This window comes from Columba livia, chromosome 2, assembly GCF_036013475.1.
Source record: "Columba livia isolate bColLiv1 breed racing homer chromosome 2, bColLiv1.pat.W.v2, whole genome shotgun sequence".
Taxonomy (NCBI): Eukaryota; Metazoa; Chordata; class Aves; order Columbiformes; family Columbidae; genus Columba; species Columba livia.
In genome coordinates this window covers 35,794,639-35,810,555 of record NC_088603.1, presented here as the reverse complement: position 1 = coordinate 35,810,555, position 15,917 = coordinate 35,794,639, and the positions used below count along the sequence as shown (strand labels likewise).

The 15,917-nt window shown below is 42.8% G+C and overlaps 1 long non-coding RNA gene across 1 annotated transcript; it reads right to left on the bottom strand.

Annotated features, from left to right (window-relative positions):
* Positions 1 to 4,133: 4,133 nt before the first annotated feature.
* On the bottom strand, positions 4,134 to 8,472 carry LOC110355408 (uncharacterized). Its single transcript, XR_002408063.2, has 2 exons — positions 7,158 to 8,472; positions 4,134 to 5,438 (listed from the first exon to the last, which is right to left on the bottom strand). It is a non-coding gene; the product is annotated as an uncharacterized LOC110355408 (long non-coding RNA).
* Positions 8,473 to 15,917: the final 7,445 nt, after the last annotated feature.

Sequence of the window (15,917 nt, the reverse complement as noted above, 5' to 3'; positions counted from 1 at the left end):
AGTAAACAATAATAGCAGAAGCCCAGAAAATTTTAAAACAGAAAGTTTTGCTGCTAATGCTGACTGACCTAATCTGCAGCAAAGATGGGTCTGTTCTTGGGAGTACTACCCTTGTAAGCACTTAATATTTATGACAACTGTAATTCTTCTCCGCAAATGCTTAATAGCTGCTACTGCTTAATAACTCAGAGTTGCTCTAGAGAAACACACCAAGAGCTGCTGTATAAATACAAATTGGCATTAGGTTTCAGAATGGGAATTATTAGTTGAAATAACTAAATTGTCCAGGGGCTGCACCCAACTATGAACAATCTGAATATACATCTCATGATAGAGGAGATAAGGTGTTGTAAATACTACTTACTCAGTACTGCACAGTCACACTTAGTGTTTCTGTCCTGTTGCTTATTTTGCGTTAATGGTAGCAGAAGAAACAGTAATTGAGTTACAGTAACACCATTATGAGCCTCAGAGCTAGATCAGGACTACACGTGGACGGTGTCTGTAGAGAGAAAAAGACTGATTCTTGCTGATTGTAGAAGACTTGCTATTACTACCAAGCCCATCTATTTCATCAGCCTTTCTGCTTCTACCATTGGAGAATATGGAAGTTCACACTGCCCACAGCAGGTTGTTTCCAAACAATAAGCTACAACCCCACCTGATGACAACCTTCAGCTTGCCTTTCGAAGGATTTCTGTGCAAGCACAAGGCAGGAGATTTATATGAGAAAACCCAACCAAAAAAAAAATCCAAATATCTCAAATTCTAATCTTGCTTCTGCCCTTTACTAGTTTCACTTGAACTAGAGAACACAATCTGAGACCAAGTCTGATTTACCAAATTATCCATCAGCCTTTCACTTTGGAGGCCCGGGCTCTAACTGTGCATCTGCGGTTTCCCTGAAGTACAGGTCAACTATCAGCTTCAGTCTGTCAGTCTTTGAAGTATGAAAAACAGTAATTTATGTCAAATCTGCCACTCAGGGTGGTCCATGAATCAATGAGGAGGTGGGAGAAAGTATGATTTTGTGGGTGCCCCAGCCTATACTTAATTGGAAGGACGCTGCCGGCTTTAGCAGATTTTCTTATTACATTAAAAAAAAAAAAAGCCTTCAGTTTCCAATTAAGTACATCAGAATATAGATCTCAGCATAAATTTGGTGCACTGTACATCAGATTATCCCTTCATGTATCTTCTCCCCTTGCTTCCCTATTTGTGGTCCATCAAACAATATGTAGGGAGCGAGCGTGTAATGGTATCAAAACATGAATAGGTCTCCTGTGATGCAGTGGATGGGCGAACAAGACCCCTCTCTAGCAGCAGCAGAAAGCATAGGCAAGCTGTTTCCAGCTACCAATCAGTGTGCCATTTGCAAACAGGGCTAAAACTACACGGCTCAGTGCTACAAGTGCACAGAAACATCTGAACTGGTTCTGGAATAACAGAAAGGCCTCACTCATGGCAGCAGAATGGAGCGGAGGGGCAGGGTTACCAGCCCCTGCAAAGCTGTTTCACTGCACTCAGACTCAGGTATTTCTGCAACTATTTCTACAAATCCCGGTGTCAGAGCAAAGGTGTATGACCCCCATTATTTGCAAAACGATTTTTCATGCTCGTTACTCTCACATGTCATTCACATGCTGCCTGTTAATTCCTCTATTTTACCTTTATTTTAGTTGTCAGGCTTCAAATTATTCCATTTCTGTCATTAACCTTTGAGATGCTTTTCTGCAAACTGCTTTATTAACTGCAGTTCTCTGTAGAGCTGGCCCTCTCTTTGCTACCAGTTGAAAAGATGCAGCACAGGCCTAGTGATCTTTGCCACATTTTGATTAAGTAGCATTTCCAGAAAATTGTCCCACTTCAGTACGAGTTAGGCAAAAGAAATACAGCTTCTAATAGCATAACCAGTAGTTTCACTTTAGTGCTTTGCAGGATTAAATATGATTCAAAATTAAACATAATGATGCATAGCTGTTATCATATAGCTCTAATGTTATTGATGTTGCTTTTTTGCCTGTGTACTTTAAATATGTGGTGATAATTAATCTTGCCTACTTAATCTCAGCTAAAAAGCAAAATATTTATTGCTGTTTCTCTATACTCATAATGAGCCCTAAAATATCCCAGAAACACAGGAACAGAAGAGTACTTTATTATCTGAAATGAAGCCAGGCTTTAGAAAGCATGAAGGGCGGAGTAGTAGAAGGAAACACCAAATATCAAAGTAACTTATATTATATATGGTTAGGCTTACAAAGCACACTAAGCCATGCTAATTAAGCAATGCAATTGAGTAAATCAAACAGTACATAGCTGTGACTCCAAATATGGCACCTGTCAAGCATCTACAACTCCAAATCGCAGTAATGCCGTCTGGTCTGCAACCAAACGCACACTGCTAAAGGCACTGCTGCATGTTGTGCTGAGTTATTAGCATCTGTCTGGCCACATGCATTTCAGAAACAAAAGGGCTTTACATAGCATGGCTCAGCTCTTCCAGCTATTATGAAACACGCATGCTCCATGCACTTTACACGCTCAGCAAACACAGAGAATTAACACCAACCTACTCCTAAATGGAAGCAGAGATGGGTACAAGTTGAAGACACAGACACAAATAGTAATTGTCATTAATTTCAATTAAGACATCAGTTTTAATCCCAAAAATGGTTTAATATCCCCTTAGAAATTAACCTTTTAAACTGACGAAGGTTATTAAATTTATTTAGTCACCCTTTCAGAGTGAGCACACTAAAAAAGAAAAAGCTCTTTCTATGCCTCTGCTGTCTCAAGATGCTTTCTGTTGTGGCCAGTGAACTACCCGACATCAGGGTTCTCCAAGAGACTTCTTGCTTTCTGTACCTTTATCCAGGCTAGATTGGTAATATATCCTCATTGGTATGGTGTAGTCACTGAATGATACACTGAATAAGCATATAAGTATCCATGGGCTGCCCTTTCTACTAAACCTTTGTCCACAACTCAGTTCCTTTTTTTTTTTTTTTGACTTCTTCCTTTTAAGGCCTCCCAGGCAAAGGTAAAAGGTACATCCTCAGGTATCCAGCTCCCACCTTTCTTGAGCCACCAGCCTGGTGGTGATACCAAACGCTGCCAACTCACAGCTCTGAGTAGAGAGCGCTGTTAAAATCCACAGTCCGAGATTTTACCTCCTCTGGGGTTTGAGTATCTTCACCTTCCCTCTGCCACCGTATGTAATTCCTCTTCTATTTTCCACATTTACCACACTCTAATTCTGTCTTCTTTATGCCTGATATTCCCCTCATCTCCTCCTACATACATGTCCCTTGCATACCCTGCACCGGGAGTACCCTCCCCGCTCTTCAGGGAGCAAGAAAGTCCCGGTGTTGATCAGCCTTACACCACTGACTCCGTCTAAACCCTTCTGGGACACTCATTTGTCCTGGCTTTTTCAAAACCCTTGTGCCTCCCACAGCACACAGTAACAAAAATAAAGATCATGGTCTTTCAAGACAACAGGTGCCTCAAACGCTTGAGGTTCTTACCATACCTCTCTCTGAAACACCGCACAGTCCTTCACACACCCTCTTATTAAACCTGGGCAAGTTCTGGCTAACAGGTAAGAGCCATCCATGAGCAGACACCTATTTGTAGACATCCGCCCACAGCAATACTGCTATGTCCTACTGCCCAGTGAATTCAAAATAAAATTTAAACAGAAAAAACCAAAACCAAACTAAACAGACCAAGTTCTGTAAGTTAAGCACACAGCTTCAGTGGGACTGCTCTCAAAAAGACTGGAGTGAAAAAAAAAGCCTACCTGGTGTGTATTTACCTTCATTTTACCAAACTTTCAACACTCAGCAAGAGAAACAAATCTGTAACTCTAACTATTCTCACTCAGTGTAAATACATCAAATGGTGCCCCAAATCCAGAATGGATTCATCCCCTCCAGTGCTTTAACACTCTGAAATTCTGCCTCTAACAGTGTTCCAAGTTTTATATAACAGTTTTACATAACCTGACCCAAACTGCCCTTTCTAAACATGAACATAGTGACTACAGTACAAACAGTACAAATTATCCACTGGGCATCTTCTTCCTTCACTTTTGTAATTCATAAACACCACCAATGTTATGCTGTTAGTTATTAATTAGAGCAAGTGTTCTTTAATTGAGCTGTTGGGAAGGGCTCCAAAATCTGTCATAGAGAACGCAACACATCCACATGTAACAAACCCCCTTGGTCTGGGTGGCAGCAGAGCCTTCCTTCTCCGTCCCACCCTGAGCTGGAGCACGTCCCGCGTCCCGCGTGATGAGCCAGCACAGCGACTGCTGCCCTCGCTCAGGTGCCGCCTCTTCTGCTGGTGTGGGCAGCATCCGCGCTTGGGGTTCACGTGATTTGGAAAGTGAGAATGTTTTTACTGTGAGATTCAGGCCACCGACAGGAAACTGAAGAGCTACATAGCCCATTCCTTGTAATCTAAATAATTCCCCATGTATATTCCATGAAAGATACAGAGCCCATCTGATTTTTATATTCCCTTTCTTCAAATGTCTACATATATATACACACACACATACACATATAGAAATACTGATACACAGAGCGAAAAGGAGAAGAAAATAATGGAATCAAGGAGGGCAGCTCTTAACTCTTTCAAGATCTTCATCTAAGACATTGTATCACAAGTTTCTTGAGACTTTCTTTGTATTTGTGAATATTATTACCATATACATAGGACTGATGCCATACCTTGCAGCACAGAGGCCTCCCAGTTCCCCACACAGTTTTTAAGGTGATTTGGAAAATGTGCCTTGTTTGTTTTACATATGGACTTAAGGCTCAACACAACAGCTTGTAGAAGTGTTGTCGGGGCAGGGTTACAGCAAGAAGCCTCAGGAAAATGCAGCCTCCAGCTGGCACAATGGGGCACGGACTGCATCCCAGGTTGTGTGCCTGTGGGATGGCTTCTCTCTTTTCCCTACTGCTGTCAAACCTATATCCAGTGCCAGCTGCATGTATTTTTTCAGTATTTTTTGTAGTTTTTTCTATGCTAAAACCTTCAAAGTTTACACAGCCACACAGTGTCCCAATTCAGCATTTTCCTTAAAATGCATTCCTTGAGCAACCCAACAATAATTTACAACACATTGAGAAAAAAACAAGCAGACATGCCCAACTTCGCCTGTGTAAGTCAATGTGACCTACTCACATATAGCCTACATACTGTGACCTACTTGTGCTGAGTAGGTTTGAGTAGGCCATGAAAAGTCAGGCACCTATGTTTTCAATAGCGGATGTCAGAATTCAAATAGGTCAGGATTCTATGATTTAAGGAATAAGTGGTGCCTTCATTATAAGTCCTTTCTTAAGAAAATAAGATTGCTATCTCTCTTTTCCAGGGAACTGTGACGAGGAAGACCAGCTGGTGCACAAACACTGCCGTATCTGGAAAGAAAAAGAGTACCATGAGAAAAAAATCACCCCAAAGAAAATACAAAGTTCACTCATCCTTTTAACCTGTCCCCCTAGCAAACGTGCCCACTAGAGCCTAAAATCTTGGTCTGTGTATTCTGCAAATGGTAGGACCTGAATCAGCTTTCATTACTACACAAATTACTTCATTTCCCTGCATGAACTGATGCATGTTTTCCTGGCTATTCAAAGCAAAAGTTTATTGCCTTATTTTTTTCTTTTTCTAAAGATGTAACTCACGGTTGTCAGACAGGAACCCTGGTACCTTAGTCTCAATCTTAAACATCCCTGAGAACCAAACCTACAAGCCTTGATTCTGTAGCTGACCCAGATCAGAACAGCACGGAGCCACAGGAGCGCATCTTCTACCAATCACCTATGAAGTGCTGTTAGGTAATGCAGGACAGTGAATTATGGATAGGATTCGGAACAAATAACTTTTTTTTTTTATGTAGTCTCTACTCTGGTACAAGCACTCTTCAGTCCTGGTTATTTCACACACATCTGCCTAAGAAAACAGGTAGCAAGACTCTCAGAACTTATGATTATTTTCTCTCTTAAAAGGTGTATTCCAGAAGAAAAATGTTTTGTTATTTTTATTATTAAGGCAACAAAATATTGTGTGGTTTACAATTCATCGGCAAACTTCTGTGTGATTACAGAAAGGGATTGAATGAAATAGTTTGCTGGGAACATAGTGAATACAAAGGTTAAGGCTGACCCGAGTCTGTCACGCAGCAAGTTGGATGTAGGAACCCACCTGTTTGCTTTACTCATTGTCAAAGATTAAGTGCTCAGGCTGTCCTAACACTGCACTACATCTCATCTTAGCACAGAACAGAAAAATAGGCCAGGCAATGCCATACAGTTCAGCATGCTCGGACAGCACACCTCAGCCACTGAATCCATGTTCTTTTTCAGCTGCAGTTGTCTTCCAGAGTGGTTTTAAATACCAGTTCCCTAAGGATGAGTATCAACAACTCATGTTGTGTTGCCAGCAATGTTCTCAGCATGGACTGAAGCCCAGTGAATAAAATTAACCCAGGGTGGATGAATCCAGCTGCTAACTGTTCAGAACACCACACAATCGCACAACACCGAGCAGAACAAAGCAATCGCTTTCATCTGTTTACACAGACCCTTCATCCTGATCTATTGTGAATAAGAGAAATGCTAAAAATAGCTCGAGTCTATTTTTACAAAAGGCAAAATGAAAGTTATAAATCAGCTAAGCCACTTTGAAATACATTATACTCTTACAATAACATTTTGACAGTGCAAGTAGAGTTATTCCAAATAACAGAGGTCACCTTTAAGCCTTAAGATCAACTTTTTCCTCTCGTGTTTCATGTTTTGAACCTGTTGTGTATTTCAAAAGAAGTCTGATGGAGGAGACGTGGGGGTTTTCACTTAGAAGTCCATTTACATTTTAGGTCAAGAATGGAACACTGCCTTGTCTTGGTCCTATCATTCTTTCACTTAAACAAAATGCAAGGGAGGCCCAGACCTACATTTAGCAAAGAAATGAATAATCTCTCCACAGAAATGAGTGGTAACTTACAGTTGGGGTGTAGAAACTAGTTTCGCAATGACTTTACAAAAATAACCAAGCTAACACCTGGGGAAATAGGAAAAAACGAAGAAACAAACAAGAAAAACAGGTAAAAGGAAGAAATAAAAAAGAAAACCTACCATGTAAGACAAGTGTAATAACTAATAACTGATGCTGGTCCTTTAATTCGTAAGAAGAACCAGCCATTTATACTGGTTCAAAAAAAACTTGAAAAATGTTGGTAGTTCCACTCGATATTTCAAAACAGACTAAACATCAGAGTCACAAAACCACCATCCTGGCATCACTATATCTTCTATCTGCACAGTGTATCACAAAAGTCTCAGATCATAAACTGTTCAAGACAAAATGAAACTCCATGCCCACTAGTGACTTAACTCAGAAAAGCAGTCCCTGCAGCTGAATGGCTCGGCTAATCTTCGTTACATACATGCACGTCTCTTTTGCCAGACGAGGGTCTGAGTGGGTGCATGCAGACAGAATTGCGGTATAGACTGCATGCTGTGTGACTGAAAGAGGGAAATCCGCCATCGCTGTTGGGTATTTCTTGCCTGACTATATAGGTCACGGTGCCACACTGGTAACAGAGGCAGATACGAGGCTGGATACAACAGCCCTGGCACAGGAAGAATCCCAAGGCATAAGAAATGTTCCTGACAGGTGTAGTTATCAGACTACAACATAAATGTGCCCTTCCCCAAAGCGAGTGGTGCTGTTCTGCTCCTCATAGAATAGTTCAGGTTCGAAGGGACCTTCAGAGGTCATCTAGTCCAACTCCCCTGCCATGAGCAGGACATCTTCAACTAGATCAGGTTGCTCAGAGCCCCATCCAGCCTGCCCTTGAATGTTCACCATGATGCACTGCAGAGAAGCTCCTTTTCTGTAGCCGGATGACATTCTTGAGCTGCCTGTGTGCCCACACAAAGCAAACGGAGGCGATTCATTTCAGGCGGAAATGCCACGCAGAAGCGACAGTCTCGTCCTTGCAGCCCTGCCTTGCAGGTGACAAACGGTGCTGGGGCCACGCCCGGGCCCTGGCCAGGGCAGCCCTGAAGGGTTCACTCCGCTGGGGTGCTTGGGGAACCACCGGCGCTCGCTCCGTTAGCAGAAGGCTGCATGCTTTTACTCCACTGAACGAACCAGCCGCTCGGTTTGCGATCGCCGCCGGCTGCCCATGAGCCTCTCCCGGGACAGGCGGCCACCGAGGGAGTGGGGAACGCACGGGCCAGTCCCGCACACATTTGCAGGTCTTTCCACTCACTTTTTTTGCGGGGAGGGAACTGGCTCAGAAAAGTGTCCCCGCAGCCCGCCCCCACATCCCCAGACCGCCCGCCTGCTCCGGTGCTCACCCTCCCCCTCGCTCGGCAGATGCGGCGCGGCAGATTCGGAGAGCTCCATCCTGCCGGTGCCCGGCCGGGACAGCCCGTGCCTCCCCCGCCCCCGGGGCCATCCCTCTTATCTCCGCCATGGGGCCGCCGCCGTCCTATCCTCCTCCCGCTGACGGCCGCGGGGCGGCTTCCCCGGGCGGGGCGGGCAGCGTCGGGCGCCGCCGCTCTCCCCGGCGCCGAGAGCCGAGGCGCGACCCGCCAGGCCAGGTCCGGCTGCCAGCGGAGCCCGAGGAGGCTCCGGGGGGGTCGGTGACCCATGGCTGCCCGTCGGCAGGCCAGCTGACCCCGCAGCCGACCCGCCTTGGGGTGCATGGGGGTAGACGGACCCACCGCCCAGGCACAATCCCGCCCCTCTACCCCCGCCGCACACAGCCTCCCCCGGGAGGGGGACAGGGACACGGGCAGCTGGTCAACCCCGCACCCCGCCGCCGCTCAGCCGAGCGGCGCTCCGCGGGGCCAGGCGCCCGACCTGGGGGCTTCCTGCGCCCCCCGGGGGAGGAACAGCCTTCTCTTGCTGGAGCGAGCTGGACATAAAGGACACGAGTTAGAGAGCGCGGTAGCTAGGGGAAGAAAAAAGAAATGTTAAACCGCAAGGCAATTCTCCACCCGCCTCTGATGGTAGCTGTTCTTCTACTCTTCCCGCCCCCCGTTTTTTAGAATCCCAAAATAAAAGGAACAAACAAACCAAACAAACCCAAACAACCAAAGCCACCCCGCTCAAAACAAAACAAACCAAAACAACCTACCAAAACAAAATACACAAAAAAACACACGCACCAAAACAAGCAAACAAAATATAAAAAACCTGAAGACCAAACAAAACAACAACAGAACAGCTACGAGATTTAATTACAGTCAACATGGAATCTAAATATCTATCCAACGCCTTTGCTTTCCCACCCATCGAAGCGCATTTTCCACAACACATATACCTAGCACTACCTGAACTTGCTCTCACATACGCTAACAGTATCTTCTCCAGCTGTTTTGTTCTTTCTGTCTTCTGAAAAGGCCTTTTATCACTTCTCATCATTTCTACTTCTCTGTTTCAGGCTTGTTTTGGCATTTACAAAGTGTAAGGCTGTTTGGGCAGACCCTCAAAGTGTCACTTATTCCGTGACAACTGTGTATGTAATGGGTGCAGTTTCTCATTTCTCTGGTATCACAGATGACATTTCCATTTTCTTGTTGTGTTCAGTGTGATACTATCCAATGGGTGTGTTACAATAGTCCCAGCATTTTCTTGCACCTTATTTCTTGAATTCCGGTAAAATAACAGTTCTCTTTAAAAAAATCCAAATAAACTGGAATCTGATACAGTCTTCCATTGTTACTTTTATTTTTTCTATGCCAGAGTAAGATCTCTGGTTTTTAAAGTGGAAATGTAACTGAAGGTAACAATGTTGATTTTGCTGTTGCAAGAAGAAATGAAATGTGGTTTAGGCTAAATACATTTACACTCTGTAATTCACTGGTTGAATACCATGACAGACATTTGACACGAGTCCTTACATTCCACATTGTTCATTGGCATTAACCCTTTTTTTTCAGCACAACCAAAATCTTTGCACTTAGTTTTTAAGCTTGTTGATTAAGCCTTCTAACGATGAGAAAATATATGACAATTGAATATAGCTTGTAGACTTTCTTGCAAGAAATGGAGAAGAAAAGGACCGTGTGTTTGAAGGTGCTGGTGGACATGCTGTGGGAGAAGACACGTGGTTGGACACATCTGTGGGCTAGAAAACATTGTTTTTCCTTTATATTTTCAGTGACAATGCCCAGTGTACCTCCAGCACTACCTGAAGCAGAGCTGCTGTGTGACAGCCTGACACAGCACTTGGCATGTCCCATTCCTCAAGGAAGACAAGAGCCTCTTTCTGGCCACTGCAGGCCACTATGATGTACATTAAAGAGCGCCATTTAATAGCTTAGTCTTTTCCTTTAACAAGATGGCGGGTTTTAAAGGGTTAAGAGGGTACAGAGGCTCTGTACTGTTGGAGTTGCTTTTGGCTGTCAGCTTTTCATCTGAACTGAGTTTTGAGTCATGGTCCTTAAGATCCTCAGCTGCATATACAGTCCACAAGAGGGATGGAAACCTCTGTCAGGCTGGCCCAGGTACCTTAAATCAAAGACAACTTTAACTCAGAAGAGAGGTTATGGTGGTAGATTTAGAATGTTGTTAGGATTCAGAGCATTAAAATCCTGTGCTCAAACAAAAATGAAAGAGGATGAGCTCAGTTAGCAGTGTCCCACAGAGGAGATGTGGGTGCCAGGGAGCTTGTGTGCCCTCCCTCAGACAATCACAGAATCACAGAATGGTTGTAGTTGGAAGTGACCTCTGGAGATCATCTAGTCCAACCCACCTGCTAGAGCAGGTTCTCCCAGAACAGATCACACAGGAATGTGTCCAGGCAGGTTTGAAAGTCTCCAGAGAAGAAGACTCCACAACCTCTCTGGGCAGCCTGTTCCAGTGCTCTGGCACCCTCAGAGTAAAGAAATTTCTCCTCATATTCAGATGGAACCTCCTATGCTTCAGTCTGTGCCCATTTCCCCTCATCCTATCATTGCACACTACTGAAAAGAATCTGGTCCCATCTTCTTGACACCCACCCTTGAGATATTTGTAAGCAGCCTTCTCTTCTCCAAGCTGTGGCTGGTTTGCATGTCAGACACTCTGTCTGTCCACAAAGGCAGTCAGCCCCTCATCCTCACCAGCAAAGTCAGTATTATTTCTCTGTGTGTTTACCAATAAATCAACACAAAGATCACTACATAAATGATGTTGTAGTGTGAATGCTTCTTTTAGCTTGAACCCCTTAAACAAGAGATGTCTGCAGACCTCCTAATCAAGCTCAGCAGAACAGCAAATGTCACAGTTTATATCAGTTCACTCTGCTCTGGCAGCTCATTGATGAAGGAAAAGAGACAACCAACTTCCCTACTCCTAACTAAAAGATTGATCTGATTCTGTGAAAAATGCTACAACGGAAAAAAAAACGCCTCTTTGTTCTTTTTTACCTCAATTTGCAAAAGAGTAACTTCACAGAGTTTCTCCTGAGTTACTCAAAAGGAAAGGAGTGTTGGTACCTATGCCACACCACAGTGTTTTCACCAGACTCCTGCTCAGGATTACCAGGCAATGAAGTGTGCATATGTGTCTTTATATAAAGCTATAGGTAAGGTCAGGTTACATCTCAGCTGTTTACAGCTCCTAAATACCTCTGTATTCATTTATTCCAGAGAAGTCTCCTGATAGTTTCAAGTACTCTGCTAGTCTTACATCCAGTGAGACTAGTAAACAGCCATTAATTTTTTTCCTTTCTGCTAAATTCTGATAAGAATTTATATTGCTTTAATAACACATTGGCAAGGCTTATTCCATGGGACATTTCATGCATCATTTCTGATTATTTCGATTTATAAACCTGCTTCTTGTGGGACATAATTTTAATCAAGGTAAGCAATTCATAGATAATTTTCTCTCAGAGAAGCATTAACATCAGCTTTAATAAATATGTTACTCAATTACTTTGTATTGATTCTGCTGTGTTAGATGGGTGCATTGCTCCCCAGAATGCCTTTGTGCTTCATGCCAGTACTGAAAAGGAGAAATGGATTTTTTAGCATAAGTGTTTATGGTGGAAGCAAAGTGATGGAGTAGAAAAGCTTGCAGCATCTATCTACAATGATGTCAGTGTTTAAGTTCAGACCCTTGTTCAGAGCAGGCGAGTACTGTCAGTTACAAACACACTAATGTCAAGAATTTGTCACCTAATTTTAGGCTGTGATCATTTTCCTACTTTATTATCTGTCTGGTTTCCCACCATTCCATTATCTTGTCACTCTGTGTGTGACCAAGTAGTAACATTTGAATTTTTTCCTCATGGCTGCCCCTGTTATAGTCTTACTTTCATATTTCTTGCAGCATGAGAGATCCTACAACTAGTACTGGTTTAAACCACTGTCTTGCAAATCCTTCTATGGGTAAGGGGCTTCAGTTACCAGTCCTAGCAGTATCAACTTTAAAACAAATAGAAAAAAATATTTGCTTTGCTACATTTTTTGTCAAATTTTTGCTCTGTGCTTTGAATAAATGTAATTCATTAAAGGTGTTTGTGTGGTCAGAAAGGAGAAAAAAAGAATGAAACTACAGTGGCCAGATCTGACATATTCTGGATCAAATGGCACAAGCTGAGCACACATCTGGGACCTACATTTCTACATGTCACACTTTTATTGCATGGCTTGAATCAGCTCTCCTTTATGTCAGATACACAGATACTATGCAGATGAATCATCATGTAAATACGGGATGGATGTTGTATCTTATTAAGCTCTTACTGCAAATCCTTTGGCAGGGCTCTGAAATAGTTGCATTAGTGCTGCCAAAGCCGAGGTTTACAGAGCTGGACACAGATTATGAGAGAGTGGCTCATGAAATCCGCCTAAACAGGTCTGCAGATGTTTTCATGCCTTGTCTCCCAGTACATCCCCTTGCAAGAGATATATACAGATATATATATACTCAGGGGCAGGAAGTCACTTATGTTTCGATGGAGAAAGACCTTATGTTCAAGATATTGAAAAAGTAAAAAGCTTTGTCATTGAACATCAAGCCACCCCTTCACAGATTCAGCTAGCTAAGCGTGCAACAAGAAGTGATGTGAAGCTGCAGATCACTTGCTTTTTGCAGTCTATCCCATGGATTCATCCTGACAACTGAAACAAGCTGCCAACTCTCCTCCAAACCCCTACCCAAACTGCCCCACTCCTGCTGGCACTTTGCATATACTCAGCAGTCTCCCATAGAAAAGTGATGGGCCTAGGTTTTCTCTTTTGACCCATACCCCTGCCCACCTACTTAGTGTATTTCTCTCTGCCATCTGGAGAAAAGAAAGTAAATGTCAATTCCTTTTAAGACCAGGAAAATATCGTTTCCCCTCCTTGACATACAGATAAAAAATAGCAGACATCCCAAGTCCAGCATTACCTTCTCTGAGGTGTGCCTGGGGAGGATGCAGCTGCCTCTCCATCCTCCAAGGGAAGACCATTTGCCCCGGCTCAGTAGCCTCAGCTCAGGAAAATCCATCCTTTGTTCTCCTGTAAGCATCTTTTTATTACAGCAGTAGATATCAGTGATAGGACAGTTGGTAGCAGCCCTGTACAGATGGGTGCTTGAATCTGTGCCTTAATGCTTTCTTCCTTCTTCAGACAGTAGCTGGGGACCAGCTGAGGCCGCGGCTCAGCAGGAATTCCTCCTACCAACACAGGCACAATGGCGTGTGCCAAAGCAAAAGACTGCACACACGTACAGACATGCACTCGGAGCGCAAGGCTGGTGGAAATAACAGTTGTGACCTGAGGAACACTTGGCTTCTTCCTGGAGAGGGTGATAAATGGGAAGCCATTGATCCTTCCATTTAAAAAAAAGAACCCAATACCCCAAGCCAAAAGACTACAGCAAAAACCCCAGCAGGGACACCAGCTGAAAGACGAGGAAGAGAAGATGAAAAAAAAAAAAAAAATGCAAGGAGAAAACCCCCTAAACAGTCACAAACAGAATAAAATATACCAAAATACAGAAATTAAAACCATTTGATACAGGTAGCAGGAATGAGTTGGATATATTTGGGAACTGGGAAGGGAAGAGGACAAAAACCATTGCTTACTACACATGGCTAACACTTACCAGTAGAAGGGAATACATTTCCATTTATTTTTTCAGTTGAAGCTGTCACATACTAGTGGCATCTGTGGGATCCAAAGATATGTGATGGGATAAGAGGTCCTGACTTGCTGGAGACAGTTAAGATCTTGATAATCTTGATAACCCGAAGTGCTGAGCTACTGTTGGCTACTAGATACAAAAGCAGAGGAAAATAGAAAAAAAGCACTTGGTGTTTTCAAGATCTGTTTGAGGTACATCTAAAGCTCTTGGAAGAAATGAATATTTTTTATATTTGGTTTCTTTTTACTTATAGATGCAGTGGTATGCCAGGAACAATTTGTCACTAAGACTCTAGAAACCCAGGGTAGAAAGGCAAGATAGTGCAAGGTGAAAGGGGAGATTGTGTTGTATTTTACAGACACAGCATTTAGAAATATAGTATCCAACCAGCAATGGAGTTCACGGCTAAGTGACAAATAGGTTTTGACTTGGGTGGATTTGCTGAAACAGAAAGAATTATGTAACTCTGAAACTTAATTCAGTCTTAAATGATTTAGCAATTTTAGGAGTTTATCTTAGGCTGAAGATTTCAGCTGGAATGTGGGAGTTTCTCCTAGGCAGAGGCCTATGCCAGTTCAAAAGATTGATTCTTAGGCATTTAGAAATCTACATCTGTCAGAAAATATTTTGTTATGCCATATAAAAAAATATTTCATCTCTGAGGTTCCTTACTCAAGTTGCATTTATATTATTGCTACTTGCCTGAACCAATTTTTGAAACTTGCCTCAGTGCCTATTAGTGCTTAGAAATTCTCGTAACTGTATCTTTAAAATGTTTTGAAAGTTCCTAAATCTCTTTCTGTACCTTTTTTCCTTTTTGATATCCAAAATCTATATGGCTCATGGACCTCTCATACTAGGTTGCTGTGTGCCAACAATGCACCGATGTGCACCCACTCATTTGTCTTTGGGATGCTTCCAGAGGAAGGGTGGGAAAGTTAGAAAGTGTTGTATTGATCTAAATTATCACAACAGCTGCAACCTTCACAATGACTGGATCTTCACTATGATTAGACTCGATGTATGCTGAAGCTGGGTGTGTATCATACTGCCTTTTCTCTTGGAAGCTGTTTGCAAACAGAGGCATTGCTAATGCTATGTTTACCTGGACACTGTTTGGGTAGCATCTCTTTTCTTTTTTTTTAAATCTGTTTTGTCATATGTTTTCAGCATCAGTATCAGTTTCTTTCAAGCATCTTCTTGTCTTCTCCCCTGGCATCCTTTATGGTCGGGATGACTTACACAACACAATTCACCATTGCCAGACTGAAAACCTTCTGCAAAGCATCTGTACCACTTCCTCTGAGTGATGAACATGTTGGAAGGCACCAGCTATGCACATCTAAATAAAAAGCTAAAACCTCTTATATCTGCTGGGATCCTGTACCTCATATTTTTAAAACCCTTAATTTGGTTCTGTTGCTAAAATACCAACAAGGATGATAACACTAGCAACAACAATAATATTTGAAGAGTCAAGAAAGCCCCCAGGGTCTGCTAGTGACAGAGGCTGCTACCTGCATTTATGTGCCAATGCTATTTTGGCTGAACCACTCTCCTCTGTCTCAGTGTGTATTGAACCCACAGAATAAATAGAGTAAAAGTTATTCCTGAGTATAAAATTGATTTTGAATCCCATAATTAAAGTAGAACCACTACTTTCTTAGGCACTTCTCAAAACCTTTGTCCTTCTTTAAAGAGTTAAAGGAAATAAATGTTAATGAAAACTGACACCCTTTCAAACTCAGGCTTTTTTTTTG